This window comes from Coregonus clupeaformis, unplaced genomic scaffold (genome assembly GCF_020615455.1).
Source record: "Coregonus clupeaformis isolate EN_2021a unplaced genomic scaffold, ASM2061545v1 scaf0727, whole genome shotgun sequence".
Lineage (NCBI taxonomy): Eukaryota > Metazoa > Chordata > Actinopteri > Salmoniformes > Salmonidae > Coregonus > Coregonus clupeaformis.
In genome coordinates, this window is record NW_025534182.1 from 140,048 (window position 1) to 160,532 (window position 20,485).

General features: G+C 43.4%; 1 protein-coding gene across 1 annotated transcript in view; it reads right to left on the minus strand.

The window, feature by feature from the left end:
- The window catches only part of LOC121555790 (zinc finger protein 536), a 179,285-nt gene that overhangs the window by 137,592 nt on the left and 21,208 nt on the right, over positions 1-20,485 (minus strand). The window contains 1 exon segment of the mRNA XM_041869636.2: positions 14,345-14,388. The gene's annotated coding sequence lies outside the window, so the exon portion shown is untranslated.

The window sequence follows — 20,485 nt, forward strand, 5'->3', positions numbered from 1 at the left end:
GAGAGAGAGAGAGAGAGAGAGAGAGAGAGAGAGAGAGAGAGAGAGAGAGAGAGACCGTGACAACAAAGCATCATGGGAGCCGTGCTCACAGAAGTGTGCATGGCAATATGTCTGCTCTGTTCTTTCTCTCCTTTCTTCCCAGACCCTAGCCTGGTGTGGACAATTGGGTCTTAAATGTGAAGGAATGATTGGTGTAGCAGTCCAAGATGGACATGGGGTTAAAGTGACTGGCAAGAGTATCAACTCTAAGAACCACCTCCCAGTTTTGAAACGAGTTCTGTCATGTTGACTGTTGCAGATCCAATGGAGCATGTTTGTCATGACACACAGAGGAGGATGAACGAAAAAACACCACACCAGATGCCTTGAAGTAACAGATTGCTTGAGACCAGCCCCTTCAATGGCACTCTATTTCTCTCTTTTTATGTGTGTGTGTGTCTGTGTGTGCGTGCATGAGTGTGTGTGTGTGTTTTGTGGTGAGAACCATAATGTGTAAATCTTCTCCTCGTGCAGAGGGAGGTAACCCATAGTGTCATGTGACTGTCATAGGGAGTGAGTGACGGAGCCGTGGAGATGTGGTGTGAAGAATCCGGTGACCTTTCCCCCTCGGTTGCATTGTAAACCACACTCCATTTCCCATAATACTTTAACAGCCTGTGAGTGGCGTGTAGCCCCGAGGTTAAAGTGCAATCTGTAACCAATTAACCGTTTGACTAGCAAAGCCTGCATACCGTGAATGGGAGGAATGCACAAGCCTGGAAAACCTCTGACTGGATGCAGGCACTGGAAGGAGGAGTGTTGGTGGTGGCAACAACTGACAACTGAGGGAAGGGTTACGAGTTAAGGGTGAGCGGGGATGATGGGCTTAAAGCCTTCCATGGTAACACTGGGATCCAACACGACTACACTACCTGGTAAAACCATCAAACCTGACCACGATTTATGGGTCTTGTGGTGTGGCCCTGGTAATCAGTCCCAGGCTTGGTGCACAACGCCGCCCCTTCATCTCCCCTCCGCCCCTCCACCCCACCTCCCTCCAGCAGGAGAGAGATATATAAAGGGAGAGAGAGAGAGACAGAGTGAGAAGGAGGGAGAGAGTAGAGACAGAGAGAGGGAGAAGAAAGAGCAAAGAAGGAGAGGAATCTTTGGGGCTGGGTCCCTGCTCTCCATCCATCAGTGTATCTGCAGTGGGATCAGGGCCGTGTAATGAGCCGTGTTCCCCCTTACACGTGTTGATGCGCCGCAAAATAAGATCCATTTACCTACACCGCCGCTAGCGACTGGAGGGGAACGCACGTTCCGCCCGCTGCCCCGCCCCCCAATCTCGGAGGTCAACCCACCCCCAAAAAACACGGAGCTCTGTCTGCTCTGCCTCTGTGGTCAGCCCATCTATCTCTGGGGAGGGAGGGGGGCAGTCAGAGGAGGAGGAGGAGAGGGGCGATCCTCTTACACAGACAAACAGAAGCAATTGAGCTCTAGTGTTACATGACTTCAAGGCATCGCTGTCAAGGGGACTGGGACAGTCAAGGAAGTGACCCTGTAAATGTTGCACTTGACTGTGTGGTTAGATTGGACAGAATGTGACTTCCATGAGTAGAACATTTTAAACTATTCTGGTTGATTTATGTGGATATAATTATAAACCATCAGCTAAAATAGTATTACAATTTTCATAATGGTTTTGGATGGATGATCCATTTTTCACAGTTTACTGAGAGATCTGATAAACCACAAAGATCTGATAAGACAACAACTGTAAATTAAGAAAATGTTAAGTTCATATCCATAATAAACCAAATCTAACCAAGCTATTTGCTCTTCGTTTGTCTTGTCCACTGTCCAGCCATTTTCACACCACCCTAAAGAACTAATGATGCATTTAAAGGGAGAATTAGCAGGAGAGCAGAGGGGAAACTGCCTTTTCACCAGCGTACAGCTGGCCAGAGAGCTCAGCACACAGCCATGAGTCATACTGTTCGTACGGAACCTACAGTGGGGAAAAAAAAGTATTTAGTCAGCCACCAATTGTGCAAGTTCTCCCACTTAAAAAGATGAGAGAGGCCTGTAATTTTCATCATAGGTACACGTCAACTATGACAGACAAAATGAGGAAAAGAAATCCAGAAAATCACATTGTAGGATTTTTAATGAATTTATTTGCAAATTATGGTGGAAAATAAGTATTTGGTCAATAACAAAAGTTTCTCAATACTTTGTTATATACCCTTTGTTGGCAATGACACAGGTCAAATGTTTTCTGTAAGTCTTCACAAGGTTTTCACACACTGTTGCTGGTATTTTGGCCCATTCCTCCATGCAGATCTCCTCTAGAGCAGTGATGTTTTGGGGCTGTCGCTGGGCAACACGGACTTTCAACTCCCTCCAAAGATTTTCTATGGGGTTGAGATCTGGAGACTGGCTAGGCCACTCCAGGACCTTGAACATGCTTCTTACAAAGCCACTCCTTCGTTGCCCGGGCGGTGTGTTTGGGATCATTGTCATGCTGAAAGACCCAGCCACGTTTCATCTTCAATGCCCTTGCTGATGGAAGGAGGTTTTCACTCAAAATCTCACGATACATGGCCCCATTCATTCTTTCCTTTACACGGATCAGTTGTCCTGGTCCCTTTGCAGAAAAACAGCCCCAAAGCATGATGTTTCCACCCCCATGCTTCACAGTAGGTATGGTGTTCTTTGGATGCAACTCAGCATTCTTTGTCCTCCAAACACGACGAGTTGAGTTTTTACCAAAAAGTTATATTTTGGTTTCATCTGACCATATGACATTTTCCCAATCCTCTTCTGGATCATCCAAATGCACTCTAGCAAACTTCAGACGGGCCTGGACATGTACTGGCTTAAGCAGGGGGACACGTCTGGCACTGCAGGATTTGAGTCCCTGGCGGCGTAGTGTGTTACTGATGGTAGGCTTTGCTACTTTGGTCCCAGCTCTCTGCAGGTCATTCACTAGGTCCCCCCGTGTGGTTTTGGGATTTTTGCTCACCATTCTTGTGATCATTTTGACCCCACGGGGTGAGATCTTGCGTGGAGCCCCAGATCGAGGGAGATTATCAGTGGTCTTGTATGTCTTCCATTTCCTAATAATTGCTCCCACAGTTGATTTCTTCAAACCAAGCTGCTTACCTATTGCAGATTCAGTCTTCCCAGCCTGGTGCAGGTCTACAATTTTGTTTCTGGTGTCCTTTGACAGCTCTTTGGTCTTGGCCATAGTGGAGTTTGGAGTGTGACTGTTTGAGGTTGTGGACAGGTGTCTTTTATACTGATAACAAGTTCAAACAGGTGCCATTAATACAGGTAACGAGTGGAGGACAGAGGAGCCTCTTAAAGAAGAAGTTACAGGTCTGTGAGAGCCAGAAATCTTGCTTGTTTGTAGGTGACCAAATACTTACTTTCCACCATAATTAGCAAATAAATTCATTAAAATCCTACAATGTGATTTTCTGGAGAAATAAATTCTCAATTTGTCTGTCATAGTTGACGTGTACCTATGATGAAAATTACAGGCCTCTCTCATCTTTTTAAGTGGGAGAACTTGCACAATTGGTGGCTGACTAAATACTTTTTTTCCCCACTGTACGTGGAAATATGCATTGTAAAAGACGACACCGATTCCACAAAGGTTCCTTAGAAAACAAAAGAGAAAGAGAGAGAAAGGACTGAGAGAGAGATAGAGTGATAGAGAGAAAGGACAGAGAGAAAGAGTGAGAGAGAGCTGTGCTGTTGGGCGAAAGAGAATGCGACTAATAATGAGACATCTATTTTACCCACCAGCCCTCTGTGTGCAGCGCCTCGATGATACGCCTGTTTTCCTCCGGCCCCCATTATCAGTGCACTTGAACCCGGGATAACAATGAGTTCATAGAGATTGAGAAGTGCCGGGCCTTAATTGTATGTATTTAGTCACGCAAACCGAGGCAATGGCCTGAGAATGGCTAGTTAGCCAATGACATAATTTAGCTTCAGAGTTGACTCAATGGGGCTGTAGCAAATGTGCACTGTTGCCACGTCCACCCATCCAGGCTCTGCTCTCACTGTCCAGAACTGTCTGTCTCATATCTACTGTGCTATCGCCCCCTCTGCAGTACAGGACATATTTGGTGTTTTCTGAACCAGTAGGTCTCCCAAGATCACTCCGGTGGTGTCTCTGTCTTCATTGTCAACATCTTCTTCGTTAAAGAGAATATGCTTTAAGAATATGCGAGTTGTGTTGTTTTTGAGTGGTGTGTGTTTTTGTGTGTGTCCTTTGTCAATCAATGGTGGATGTTGGCGGCACAAAGCTGATGATCGCTTCATGATGTTATTGTGCCTGACTTGCTCGGCACAAAGAGGGAAGGGAGCGTGTTCTCAAGCAGGGATGTCAGCACTTGAAAAATCAATCACCATCTGGGCTCATTTCATACAAGGGAGGAGAGAGAGAGGAACAACCAACTGCTCCCGTTTGGCCAGAAACAACAGGCTAGGCCAAACCTCAGAAAAGCGTTGGGAGACTATCTGCACCATTAAGGCGGCGAAAGCAGCTAGGCATTAGCTGAGTGCAAGGTCACAGAAAGCAAACATGGATAAGAGTACAGAAAGCAAAGATTCACCTGCTTGGCTAACACCTCAGGTCATTGGGTTTCTTTCAAAGAGCTCATCTCTGTTTATTCTTTACCATTCCAATGACTAGCTGATCTTCCTAACTGTAAAAGTATTAAATCGTAGGAAAAATATTATAATGTATGTCACTAAATCGCTTTTTACAGTACACAAACACCCAGCTCCACATTTTGGCGGGGGCTGAAGGGTGTGACATGATTTTTGCTGCAGCGTTGCCTGCTTTCAGTAGCACAGCTGTGTGAAAAATACCAGTTAGAAAGGGTGCTGAGGCAGCAAAAGCATTTAATACTCAACAAACAGTTATCTAAGCCCATGTCCAATAACTAGGCACCACTGTAATGTGACCTACATACTAAGTGAATAAGAATTTTTACATCAGGGAGGGGGCGAACAGAACAGAGCTCATTCAGCTGACAGTAATTAAATAGCAAGTATTCCTTTTCACTGGCCTTTTGCCTCTCTCCCAGCTAAGAAAGTATAATGTAACAGAACATATTGTGCCCTCTTAAGTATTCCACTCTTTTTTTCGGTTCTTTCGGATTTAATGGAATGACAAGTCAGTGGAGGGTTAGTCTGAATTTTTTCAAGGACGTGGGATGGATTCTAACACTGTTCCCTTCTTGCCTGTACTGCCTAAGATGGGGGAGGAACACACTGACCTAAAGCCAGCGTGCTACATTGGAAGTCCACCACATGTCATATGTAAGTCACATACGAGTTCAGAGGGGAATGAGTTCAGACGGACCCGCGGACCACTAGTCCCTTCACACACACACATAAACAGACACACACATCCATACACTACATCCATAGCCTTCCGCCTGCATGCCCACCTCCCTTGAAGATGAATGTGAGAATGAACCTCAAGCCAGCCATGCTCTCAGATCAGGTAGGCCCGTTCCAGACAAACCGCAGAAGGATGATGAAAGAGGGGGAGCGGGTGAAACAGGCGATACGCCGGCCGCCAGAACAAAGCAGGTGTCCGTATTAATGCACCATCGAGCACTTGGAACCCTCCACCTCGATACAGGAGGAGGAGGAGGAGGAGGAGGGGGAGGGGAAAGACGGGGAGGGAGAGCACAGAGAAAGAGCAAAGTCAGTAAAAGAGAAAGTTTCAACCAATTAGAATAATGAGAAACAAGTCACCGGGTTACAGTGGTGGACAACATCATAAACTTCACATTGGGATGAATCATCACTGGGGCTATTCATTCTGTCTGTGACAACTGGTCATCTGTTTGAATTGACCTTACTTCTTAAAAACAGACAGATTCATACACTCCTTTTATCACTCTGGAGTTAAGAAGATCAAAACGATATCAGAACAAAATGACACATAGGACGTAGATAATATAAGGAGCAGTCATGAACACTGAATGACAAAATAAAATGATAAAGAAAGTGATCCATTTAGTAAGGAGCATAGCATTGGCGCCTAAAGAGATATCCACATTAACTAAATAACTGCTGATGAGTCACTGTGGCATTTGCATTCCTCAAGCCTGAAACAGGAATTGGTTTTCATTAAACAACAACGGCAAAAGGCAAAAAAAGAGGGGGAGAGAAGAAAAAATGTGTGCGGATCAATTACCACACCTCAGGGGTGTCTTAATTGAATTCTCCTCTACAGCTGCCACACATTCCTCTGGTTGTAGGTGTATACTGCATTTGCATAAATGTGCCTCCAATTCGAAGCCGAAAAAGATGTCGAGAGGCATCCAGACAACAGAAACATCCAACCAGAAAAGAACAACCGCTGTTTGAATAGGGATAAGGTTGATTCTAGGAGTAAACCTTGGATGTTATTGAGAAGTACATTACAAAAAAAGATCCTTTTATCCACACAGAACCCCCATTGTGTGGTTTTGAAAAACACTGATAAAAACAAGGTTAAAGAATCCACTGTGTGATTTAACATGCTCCATCATACTGTTAATTCCATTCCAGATACTCCCCCAGCTGCCTCTCTTCTTGCTGTTCTCTTTCAGTGTAGCAATGGCTGAGTGTCCTGGGTGTCTAACTCACATCAGGTTCCCTGTCCCATGAGAGTTTCTTTTTTACAAGCCCTGTTTCATCACAACGCTGCTATTTTTAGGCCCCGAATTTTAAATCTGGTCACAGAAATCAGGCTCCATTCAGGAGAGGGCCTTTGTAGAACTTAAATACACCCCAATGTGTCCTTCAACAAAGACCTCTCCCTTTTACTCTCCCTTTAATGCTTTAAGTTTAGGATTGTTAGTTGGGTCTGTGGGTGGGTTTTCTTTTTTTTGGGCATTAGACCGGCTAGCCATTGAACGCCACAGTGTCTATATAAAAATTCATCAGGATTAAAATGACCTCACACGCAAAATTAAAGTTCCTAAAGTACACAATGGGGAGCTGTATCTTTTTGACACATTCTCCAGGCCTTGGGAACAGAATTGTTTCCTGACAAAGTGTCCCTGCCTTGACAATGAGCACCTTTCAGCCCCACACAGGGTCTGCCTTTAGAGCTGGAGAGGGAGACGTATTTCACATATCAATCAAAGAGGAGAGAAAGACCCGTCGGGTAAAAGTGGCCCTTCAGAAACCTGAACAGATCAAAACGGAGTAAATGCTATTTCCCTCTTATTGTGGCCATTCAGCTGTGTTTTATCAGATGAGGGAAGTAAGTAAGTGAAAGAGAGCCCTCATTCTTAATCGTATTTCTCTTCTCATTGCAATAAGGGAGAACGGGGCATTACAAAGAGAATGAAAAGTATCTCATCAGGTTATGATTTCTAGTGTGACCTATATCTTTAGTTAAGTGTATCAAAAATATAGAAACACTTTTTACATTTAAGCAGACACTCTTATCCAGAGACGCTTACAGTAGTGAGTGCATACATTATTCAAACTGGTCCCCTGTGGAAATCGAACTGAGCCACGCAGATTATACAAGTAAACTTTACATTAACGTGGCTAGAAGACGATGTCAGCAGGACCATCTCTGGTGAGTGTGCATACTGTACTGTATGTTTATATATATACTTTATTGTGTGCACGTACGTGCGTGTGTGTTCTTTACACACCCAGTGAAGTTCGCTGGTGAAATGAGCACACGGTGTGTACATCAGGCCACCCACCGAGCCAGCCAGTTGCACAACTGTCGCTAATAATGCTAAAAATGAATTGTGTGTCAGTGTTGGTAATTCCAAATTGCATTTGTACCTCAGCCTAGATTTATGATACACATATAAATATAGTATTTCTGGACAGGTGGATTAATGGGTCTCCTTAAAGGCCTTCTTTATAGGTCAGTGCCTGCGTGTCTCAGCAACGCTACTGTAATCCCCCAAAATCATCTCATCTGTGGCTCAATTCCTTACAGCACAGGAGGAGAGGAACACAGAAGGGGTAAGAGCATAGTGCTGAGAAAACGATGCCTCCAGTGAGTAATGGAGAGACTTAGACATGGGCCTCCATCACATACTTTATCTGATCTACTTCCACTGTGAACATGCATGCACACTACTGTACGTGTTAATGTGTGTAAATCTGGACTTCTGTAAGTGGGTGGGTATGTAGTTGTATGAAATTGCATTAGTAGCTACTGTATTCGTTCAACATACAGTGTGGTGGCATTTTGAAATTGGGATGCTCTGAATTTGTAGAATTGGGGACAAGGCAGCCTTGGACAGGGGCATGACACAGACTTATCTTAAACCTAATTAGATCATGATAATAGCTTTAGGGCCTCAGTGATAAATGGTTGGCCTGTGGATCGGAACCTTTCTTCAGTTTTAGGTTGTGCACGTTGTGCAAATATGGTGGTTCACCATTCGATTTGCAAAGCAGATAGAGCCCAAATGTTAGTATGGTAAGATTTGTGTTAGATTAAAAGTAAAGGTTTTGCATGAGTCTAGCAATGATCTCATCATTTACCCGTTGTTTTTGTGTTGGCATGTCTGTTGGCATTTCACTGCCCTCTGCAAAGTGCACACCACCCCTCCCAGTATCGTCTCCCATGACATAAGAGATTCCATAAACACCCTGAAACCCTGGAGGGCAAACCCGATTCACTGTGTATTAGTGATGGGTCATTCTGTCTTTTCATTCTCCTCTAAAGCCATGGCTTCTCTTCTGAGCCTTCGTCCTGTAGTGCTAGCCAGCCAGCCCAGCGTTTTCCCAAACCTCCCTCCCTTGCATTCCCAACCGCCATCCACTTCAATGTTCCACGTTTTATTATTTTTTATAAAACATGCATTCCTCTTGTGGGAAAACTTTTCCCCTCAGTGTCAGCTGGATCATGACGAGTTAATGTTGCTAGGCGACATCTATCTTTTTCCAACACCTTGAGAGCATCTTTTAATGGAGGAATTTGGTCATTATGTGACATTAACCTCATTAGAAAACACTCTTTAACTGCTCTGAGATGAAATTGATTTACAGCTGCCATTTCCACTACTGCTCTCGATCAATTGTTAAACTATCCCTTTTTATGGCCCAGACTTTGCTGTGCGCCTTTTCTCTCCCTCCCACTCCTTGTATTAATGCCAGGTATGTATTCCCATAAAGAAGGGGGGCAACTTTTTTTATGCCACTGTGGTGTAATGTGAAAATCCCTTCCATAAGTGATCCTCTCCCAGACGCTCACAATAGAGGAATATGATCTGGCAGAGACGGGCGTGTGGCGCGGTAAATCCATCCGCTCCGTTTGTGTGGCTAAATGTCAACGCTCTGCCTCTCTGCTCCTGACAGCTCAGGTTTATGTGGCCGTTTAAGCATAACACGCACACTGTATTTCTTTGATAAATCAATAACCCTACCATTTCTGTGCACCATCCGCCCTCCGTCTAGGAGAATTGATCCGCGCGGATGGAGTGATACTGCCGGATGGAGTGATACCCCCCTCCCTCCATCCCTCCATCCCTCCACTGCACTTTTGACACATAAATAAAATATGTGGCCTTTTTGTTTCAATTGGCCACAGTGTTGGTCCTGAGGAATATGGCGCAGGTCACATGGTGGCATCGAGGGGGAGCTGGGAGCTAGGAGTCGGGTGGCTGCTATCGCTCACTGGCGCCCCACAAAATCCCCTGAACTTTCCAGTAACACATTTATTAGAGTGAATTAGTCTGTTCTAAAGAATGGCATTACAAAATAATGTGATCGCTAAATTATTTAAGCATTTTTGCCATAATGCTTCACTTCATAACCACAGAGCTATGTACATCACACACACACACACACACACACACACACACACACACACACACACACACACACACTGAATTATAGCACATCCATTTAATGTCATCGTCCAAATTTAGAAAAGGAAAAGATGAGAGAAGGTAGGGGGCGGTGCCGAGAAGGTGGGGGGCGGTGCTAACTCCATCACACTACTACATTTAGGTGTAAGGCTCACAAGCCATCCTGACTTTAATATAAATAGATATAAATCCACATGCTGGGCACTGTGTTTTACCCGCTATCAACAGATGAGTGCTACATATTCACCCACACCTCCTCAACATATGTAGGGAGTGATGGTGAAGGCATTTCTGTGGCCGGGTTAGAAATAGCTGCTAGGTGAACTAACCTTGGTGTGGCATGCCAGGGGCCCCACCTCCAGAGTGTCCACTGCTGCCCTGACACTCTCCCCCTGTAACCTGCCTCCTGGCTGGGTTGCTGCAGTCCTGTGTGCCCCCACCACCACCACCACCCAGGCTTAGCTCAGGTCAGGGCTGCTGTCACACACAGCTCCCTCTAGTTAGATCCTCTGGTGCCTAATTAGGGAGGAGGGATGGAGGAATGGAGGGATGGAGGGATGGAGGGAAGGAGAGCCAGCTTGGACATTTAAGAGACTAACCCACCTCTGCCATAACGGAGCACTTATGGGATTAAAGGGGCATTAGTCTTGATATGCCCATGTAGGCCGTCTGTATATTTATATAGGGCCAGATGATGCAAACTGAGAGGCAGCCGCGACAACTGTTGTCTGTGCGCTCATCATTATCATAATCACCTTCATCATCATCATGTTCATCACCCCACACAGATTGCATCATGGGAATAACTGTGTGGTGCCACCAGACGCGCACGGCTTATTCCATGTGAGCGCAACATTCTTTGCCCCCCTCTCTCTCTCTCTCTCTCACTCTCTCTACCCCTCTCTGTCTACCCCCTCTCCTTACCTCACGCTCGCTCTCTCTCCCTCTCTATCTCTCTCCCTCTCTTAACCCCCCCCCTCTCTAAATGCAGAGTCTCAGACAGACTGTGACGCTCTGCTTAGCTCTGGTCTGGTCTACTCTGGGTCCTGGGAGGAAATTGCTGAGCTCACAGCCTCCACCACCACCCGCCTCCTCCTCCCCCTCCCCCTCCTCCTCTCTCACCCCCTCCTGAAAGGGTTTCCCCTATTAAGAGGGAGAGCTGATGGGGAGGAGCTAGAGGAGGAAAAGGTGAGTCTACTGTACTGTAATAACCCCAGTACACAATCCCTCCTCTCCTCTGTTATCTGTCTGTCTGAATCTCTGTCTCCTTTGACTGATCCATTTATGAGGACATAAAAAAGGTACTTTTCAACTGTAGCCTTCCAGTCTTGGTCCCTGTACAGTGGCAGAGGGAACATGTATTTCATGCACATACAACATGCAGAAAATATTCATCACATGGAGTGCATATCAAAGTCGGTAAATAACACTTTGACAGTTTGTTATTTACAACCTACAAGCTTTTTCTCTAGAAATGTAATCAGACATTAGTAAATATGCTGACTCAGAAAGGTTCTCCAACTGTTTATTGGTTACTCTCTGCTTATTTATGTGTGTTGTACTAAACAAAGACCTCCCACCAAAACAAGAACAACAGTGTTAAACGTAGTCGAGTGTTTGATCTTGACATGTCTAAATGACCACAGCTATCAAAACTACAGAGGGCTGGATGAACTTTAGTGATCAGAGCCATGTGCGCTGTGTGCCATGTTGAGATATACTAAACTCTGGCCTATATTGTTTGGCTTTGTAAAGGCTTCGTTCGATTTTCTCTGCTTGGAACCGAATACTTGAGACAAAACAAAATAATGTGGCTCAATACACGTTGTCCTTAATGGAGAAGGATAGATCCTGGACCATAGCATTTGAGAAGGGAAAAAATACATATGCGGGGAAAATAGTGTCTTTTGATGTAAAGTGTTGACAGCTGTGCTTGGTTCTGGGGGTGTGGGGGTCGGAGTGTGGTTTGACTCTGGGGTCAGGTGCCCCCCCCCCGCCCGCCTCAGCTGCCCCTTGCTAAATGGAAACGAGATGTGATATTGTTCTAGTCATCACGGCCATCTGATGTCAATTTCACACAGTGGTGGGACCCTCCACAAGCTGATAAACAAAACCAAGATAGGAACACACACATGCATAAGCTTCCTCTCTGTGTCTCGCTATCTCTCTCTGTCGCTCTCTCTGCCCTCTATCTCTTTCTTTCCCTCTGTTACAGTCTCCCAATCTATCTCTCTCCCACCCCCTCTACCCACACTGGGATAAGTCATGAGGAAATTGATGCCCATGTTTTGTGCGACCACCTGTTCATTCTGGATACAAGTCTAAGAACCCAGTAAGGGTTAACCCTCTTTGGGGAGGGAGCGGGGGAGGATGTTGGCACCCCAGTCAGAAACGTGCCCCCATGAGTGGCAGGCTGGCTCAGACCGTCCGGCTGGGTGGGACAGGAGCCCACTCCTGGACCGCTCCACATCTCCCCCAAATCCTCCAGTCGCTCCAAACGGAGTCAGTATGCTGTTCCTCCATTACCCCACAAACCCCCCCTCCCCCTATCTTATCCCAACCAGGACATCATTGTCTCAGTCAATTTATATGAATCTATCTACGTTTTGAAGGACTCTTACTGTATGAAACCACAATGTTCTTGAAGGCTGTATGATCACCAACATGTGTACTGTAGACTATTTGTGAAAAAATAAAATAAATATAATATTTATATATATAATATTTTATTTATATTTTAACCTTGACTGTAGGTTTGATGACTGAACATGAAACGGTGGATGTCTAGAACCACCCTGCAAAAAGCGTGCATCTAAAATGATAAACGATTTCTGTGCATTTGAAGCTCACATAACACTCACTCTGATCAAACACAAACCACTAGCGAACAATGAAGGCAGGGAAGCAGTGTTGTGTTACCTGCAGCATGAGAAGACTCTAAAACGTCCAAATTACCTCACACACCACCATCTTGCCACCACTCATCAAACTCACACAAAGTCATAAGATCGAAAATAGGAAACCATTCTCACTAAAAACCTTAATAATAATCTCCTGAGAGAAAATAGCAATCTTGTCTTTCAACTGAAAAAGGACAAATATTTTAAGAGGCAATGAATTTGGTGGAGCTGAATAGGATGTTGGTACATGTTTTACTAAAGGAAATATAATGGCATACTATTATTAGATCACATTAATCATGACTGTGCCAAAGGCACTGACAGCAGCACTGAAAAGGATTGAAAATGTTGGTAATGGATATAAATTACCTATTGTGTGATAAAATGATTTTGTTCACTAAGAAGGTCGGGATAAAACAGAAAACCTCTGAATGCATGTGTATAAAATATTGAATAATACAGGTTATCGGAGTGGGATTAAATTTTAAGGGAATCAGATAGTAACAGTATGAGAATTAAAAGTGGATTAAATCCATCCAGTTAGAGAGGAGAGAGTGGCGAGGTAGGAGAGTTGTTTTGACAGAGGTCTGTCAGTTGGCAACGGCGATAATGAGTCACATCTCTCTTATACGGTTATTTATTGCCGACTTGGCTAGCAAACAAAAGATCAATAATTTTGAGCAAATCTAATGTTGTCCCTGGCGCTAATGTGGTCATCCATCACATCTGCCATCTTTATGTGGGAGATGGACTGAATTTGTGTTTATTTGAGATCAAATGCAATTATATCATATAGCTTTAATAACATCTGAGCCCCCCGTGAATATGTGTGGGTTTTTGATCATGTGTATGCATATACAGTCTGCTTGTGAGATGTGGCACATACGTGTAAATGATAATATATGTATTGATATAAGATGTGTTCTACCCATTTTTCCACATCAATCTTCATTTATTTCCACAGTCTTACATTTTGAAATATGAAGTGTGTCAACAGTCCATCCCCCACTAGACGGCAAGCACACTAACATCCCTCACACAAATACACACATAGCACGGCCAGTCCCCCATTGAGACAACACAGAGCTAGTGATGAGATCCCTCACTGACAATAAGCCCTGGGTGAGCCAGCTTAAGTCCAACTGGGCTCTGTCTGACTGTCTGCCTCTCAGTGAGGTGTGAGTCTAGTGAATGACAGACAGAGGTCATGAGTCACAGATGATCCCTCCTGCCTAGGTGTTGCCCCACGGCAGGCACACCTCCAGAGAGGGGCAGGACCCTCGCAGGTAGACTAATAAGCCCAGGCATAAGGCACAGGGAGAGGCCCCACAGAGCCCCAAAGCACCTCCTCACACGACATCCTCTCCCACTGTCACAGGCCCAGGACACTAACCTGACAACCTGCACTGCGCTTGATGTCTGGTACACACTACGAGCCAAACAGAAGCCATTTAAACTGGTATAGTCCCTAAAAAATAAATCAATTCAAATTGTAGATAGGTGTTGTTTTTTTAGATGAATGGGGAATATGGAAATGTCAGTTGGGTCCAATTTCTCAGTCTCACCTCTATGTGGTATAAAAGAAATGTTCCTCACCTAATATGTTTTCTTTGGGTCCTCTAATTGACATCCGTAGATCACTGGAAAAGAAAATAACAGAGAGAGAGAGAGCGAGAGAGCGAGAGAGAGAGAGAGAGAGAGAGAGAGAGAGAGAGAGAGAGAGAGAGAGAGAGAGAGAGAGAGAGAGAGAGAGAGAGAGAGAGAGAGAGAGAGAGAGACAGTGTTGATGACACACCAACAGACTCGTCTCCAAGAGCAGCATCATAAATATCGCACAAACAGGAAATCATTAGCACCACAGATAAAAACAGATCAGGATCTCAGTTCAATACAATCAAATGCATCCTGTCTATCGCATTACAAGAAAACATCGAGAGAAAATAAAACTTGAGAAACATGGGTTTGCATCATCTTAGGGATTTAGTGGTTAGTTAGTAAATAGTAAAGACAGATTGAACAATAAACTAGGAAATCTATGAATATACAATAATCGTGAAATAGGCTATTCTACAGCCTAGACTACAGACATCGCACCCAACACTCCCTCATAGTGAGCTCCAGAGTTTTGCCAGGGGATTTCATGAAACTAAACAGTATGTCAAAGATCCCACAACATAAGATGTCTCCCCTAAACACCACTGTCATGTTCCCTTCGCTTTCCTTTCTTCCCTTCTCAGACACGACTTTGGGTGGAGGAAAGAAGTTCTCCCTGAGCGTTTTAAGATGTCATTTTTAAACATACATATCAAAGCTCCAGAAAGACGAATGTTTTTCTTCTGCCTTTCTGCTCTAGTACAATGTAACTTTGAATAGAGAAGGAACTCAAAGACGTTCTGAGATCTCTTTGCAATCCACATCCTTGGGCCGTCTGGCAATATATCATTTGTATTGATGCAATATTAAATTTCAATATCGCATGTCAAAAGGTACAAAATGATAGATCATAGCCTAACTAAATGAATTATTAAAGGGTTGTGCTGGCTGCGCTATCGGCTTCTCTTACAATCAACTGTGTCTGAAAAGTACAGTTTGATACTGGCAGCATTTCAAAGAGTTGTTTTTTTTTTTCTCCTGGTTTTCTTTTCTCTCTTAAGTTTTGGATCGCTGTAATGAATCTGGATTTGTGTCACCTAAAAATGTCCTAAAATCTAAAACCACATGAGCACTACTAACAATAATCTGACCTTTCCAGTTAGTTATTTTCTGTCCTGCTCAATGAAAACTGTTTCCAAAGTACTACTAAAATAATGACATATTTTCAGTGGTATGATTTGTGTTTTCTTTATAATACATTATGTCCCTGGAGCATTATCTCTCTATTTCCCCTGGTAAAACCCTGAAACCCTTTTTAGATTTGCCCATATTACACATGGCCTCCATTCTAGGTCAAATCTGTATCAGAAGTTCATGCATTGACAACAGAAGCCATGTGACCTGGAACAGTTCAGAGCTTGTGATTCTACAAGAGAGCCAGAAAGGACAGAGGGTCCTGAACCTCGTATGAACCTTATACTTTAAAGAGTTAGAACAATGGAATAAAAGATAATGAAGTGTTAATGATACGTTTAAAGGAGTATTATGGTCAGTGAAAATACTAGTGGCATACTGACACTCAAAGATACAGTACATCATGGTTAGCATATTCAGTGGTGTGTATTAATGGATGCCAAAGGGAAGCCAGGCTTCCCCAAAAACTTTACCATGAAAAAAAAGACAAAAACATATCAAATAATGTATATTTCGTCTCTCTGTGTATCATCATTTTCCTTCAATTCGCAAAAAGCTGAATGTATCTCACCTGGAGAAAGCATCTGAGCAAGCGAAACAGCGCCCCTGTGTCTCTGTATGTGTAGCACATCTATTTGATGCTGTCTTGACAAAAAGAGTATGACATTGTTGCCGCCCGTAGCATTGAATGAAAGGGAAGCCAGCGAGCATTTGGCCTCATTTGATATATTTTTTTATAAATAATAACCAATCAGCGTTGAGCTAAACTGAGTGAACTCAGCTGTGAATGGTCCTGGCGCACCAAAAATAAGTGTCAAGGGAAGCCAGTTTGGATTTGGCTTCACACCCATCACATCACATCAAAAGCTAAATGTAATTGACAGAAAAAAACTTCAATTGTTGCATCTCGTTATGTCGTTGTCCTCCGGTGGCTAGCTAGCTAGCTAAATTGTCCCTTTCCTAAATTAGCCATGGATGGAGATAGGGATTTTGACTTATGGTTTTATTTAATTATCTGTACTGGCCAATGATTATAACGGCGATTCTGATCCAACCATAAATTCATAGATTGTGCCCCTGGCCTGAGAGGATGGAAGTTCTGGCTCATCATTGCCCATGAAAGGAAGTTAGGCTAGCGAGCAAGCGCTTTAGCGAGGTGGCCTAGGACAACAAAAACTAAAAGTGTGTACTGTATGATAGAGTCATAGACCGTTTCGTCAACATGAAAGAGAGGAGGATGTCATTGGCATTTCTATACAAGTAGGGTGAGCCAACATGTTTTTTCTACTTGCACGAACAAACGAACGCACGCACACAAACACACACGAACACACACGACAGAAATCAGAACCATGGACAACCACATTATATTTAGCTTACGTTGATTGGACTAAATTGTTTTTGGTATCTTTTAGTTGTCACTGTATTAGACTAAGCATAGGTGATTTGATGATGTTGAAATGTTGAAGTTGAAATGGTGCTGGAATAGTGGAGGCAGCACCTGTTTTCTTTGCGACATACGGTAACTCTGTGGTTCTGAATCTAAAGTTGTTTAGTAGTCCGAAAATTTCTGAAACATTAACTTGCTTGACCATGCTGTAGGTCATGTAACTGTTTGTTACATGCAACATGCTTTGTGGACTTCACTGGACAGATGTTGCTCTCCGGTTTTGTGATGAAACAAAGGTGTGGTTGAATTTATTCTGCCACTGTGTCTTCTTATTGTCTCAGCCTTAGGCCTATATATCACGGTGGCAAGGCATATGAACTAACAGGTTATAAAGCAAACAACGCAATTATCACAACACATAGGTTATAATCTGCCTTTTTTTTCTGGCTTAGCTTCCCAGTCATTTTGCCCACGCATCGCTACGCTACGCTTGGATATCATCACCTCTGATGAACTGAGGGAGACGATACTTTCTAACATTACCTTCCTGTCTCTCCATATTGAGTTGCTAAATGCTACAAGTTGAAAAGACTGCTGTGGATGTTGTCTTGTTTAGATTGAGACCTATTTATTCTGTGTGTGTGGGAGGGGGGGGGAGTGTGACGAGAGTGTTGTGGGTGACAATGACATCATAACCTCTGGAGGTTTTAATTGGAGGGTCCAGATTGTTGGACTGGTGACCCCGCAGAAGTCATGGCCACCATTAGCGTCCAGATCGCATGCTAACAAACAGAATCTGTGCATGTTAGCGCTGGCGAAAATTCAATTTGAGCTCTTTGTCTGCCTGATGCCTTGCCCTAACGATGGTCTCTTTTTTTTTCTTAAACAACAGAACACAGAGGAGTCGTTAGGACCCTCTCTTCATTACTTCAAAAAACCAATCATTAGACACCAGAGTATATACGTAATTAGAAAATCACTTCCTTTGCAATCCTGGCTAAGTAGTTTACATACTGTAATTACAGGGACAAAATCAATTTTTAATCATTTCACTGATTGGGCTCATCAGCTCAGTAGGAACATTGTATCCTGCTTGTTGTGCGAAAGCAACATCTGGGCTAAAACAATTACCCTTTTGTGTTCCAAAACTATTCAGAAACAGGCTTTCTGCAGCACCCGATGACTGTCATGTAGCCTGACTGCAGCCATCTCTCCCTGCCCTTGACTTGTGCATTGAGGATTGCGTTTAAAGCCTTATAAATCAATACGCTATAATAAGCTGCTCTTGAGAAAAAGCAGCATATTGCTTTTTTAACACCTTTAGTTTTTTCTTCCTGTTGTTGTCGGTTGTGGTGGTGGTGGTGTTTTTGTTGTTGCTTTCCCTGAATAAATATAACCTTTGTGTTCTATTCAGCTTACAATTAGAGTATTGTTTAAATCTCATGTTCGCAAAAGCAAATCTGTGACTTTAACATTATTACTGTTGTTACAGAGTGTAAGCGAAGTTGAGATTGGCTGAGTACTTTCAATGTTTGGTTAAGTGACAAAATAAATCTGACATATCAAACTTCAAACAAATGTCTTCCTGATATGTTTCACCCTTCAGTGACTAATAAAATGCTTTGTATTCCTGTCTGCAAGATGCAGAATCGATCCACGTTAGTCGGAACTCTCCCTCGCTCACTTTGAAAACTTTTTTACTGATCAATAGGGTTAATTAAGAGATTCGTTTTAACTGCACTTTGGAATCCTGTTTGAGACGTCGACCTAAGAAATCATCCCGCTGTCCCTCCATATCCATGGAAATGAAAGGCGCGTAAGAGGGGCCATAAATCTGAAAATCCAATTTGACCATGAGCACGGGCGTAACAGTAAAATATGAAAGCAAAGACAGCTCACAGGTAGATCATCAGTTATATGCCAGTGAGGCAACATTTAAAAAAGTTTATACACAGACTTTTTCACTAAAGGCAAGGCCATCCCAAAATAATGGGGTGAGTAGGCTAGTTCAAAGGTCGTCCACAGGTTGTACTTTAGCCACGGTTATGGCTGATATTGGTCAGAGAAAAGTTGCCGCTATTGGTGGCCTGGCTCCCAAATGAGTATGAGTGCCATGTGTGGCAGCGAGAGTATCAGCGGTGGTGGTGGTGGTGGTAAACGAGATTAATAATGGACGCTTTTTACAATTATTATTATTCCCAAAATGCTCTTTTGTGATTTGCTTTGAAGGGGGGAAGTGCTGGGAAGATCAGCCCGCGAAAGGGGGGAGCTCATTTGGAGAGCTTTTCCAATTATCCAATTAGTCAGGAATGTAGGGCAGCAGCCTCTGTGTTCCGATCGCTCCGACCCTGGAAAGCAAGAGCCTCTTTTCTTCCTCGCTGGTCGTGTACAATAAAATAAATAATTATAAAGAACACATATTCGAGGCCTGGGCACCAGCGAAAGTCCGGGTGGATGCCGCCTAGGCACATCCCAAAAGAGCGAAACTAACAAATGGTGACCTTATTCGTGCCGATTGCGTGCGAACGACCAATGCAATACACTCTATGCTAACAGACAAATCCAAGGGGTCAGGGTTTTCTGTTTAAATACTGCTCTTTGAGATGAAGGGCTTTTTGTGCTCTTTTTTTTTATCGGTACAGTGTGGTGTGGGTTGATTGGTTGGCTTTGGCAAAGGACTCCAACAAATCCTAATTATGCATGTGAATCTCGTTTTGTTTTTTGAGGGTGTTGAGATTTTAATTTGATAATTTTCCCTTTTGATTGTCCTCATCCCTGGTACTAAGTGTACTAGTATAATATAAAAAATAAAAAACAACTAAGTACCATCTGTTTCCCTGTGGATTTTCTGTAATCTCTCTTTACTGATTACAGTGATGACTACATGAACCTCTTCAATAATTATCCTGCAATAAAAAAATGCGAAATAATTATTATCATTATAACTCCTTACCAAGACTGTCGCTCCTTCAACTAATTCTGTCAAAACTGTCAGAGACAAGATGTGTCCCTTGGATGCCAATCATTTCTTATTTCTAACAGCATGATGTATTCTCACAACAGTGACAGGCTGAGCTAACTGAATCCATCCAAAGGCTACGGTGGAAAAAGTCCCCTCATACGGATCAAACTGCTATAAGCTAACCCATAAGCTAAACATTATGCTGTCTCAACGTCCCTAAATTATTAAAATAGACTCTACATTCCTCTTTTACATAATGTCTATGCAATGTCAATAGCACATACTGTAGGAGAGAGAGTAGGTGAGTTGAGAAGTATGGTACGTATTTATGGAATCCCCTTTGTAGCTAGTCCCTGTACTTGTGACGGCCCAGATATAATTTGGAGAAAGCCTGAAGGTTGCGTGCATATGTGCCTTGTGTGAGAATTAGTGTGAGAATGCGTCAGAGAGAGCATGTGTTTGTGATGGATCCAATATGACTGAGATCTGTCTCACATACCTCTGATACTGCACAAGCCAAAAGACTGACTCACTATTTTATATTTGATTTATACATCTCAGCATGCAAATGCAGTCCAAACACCAATGACAATTACCA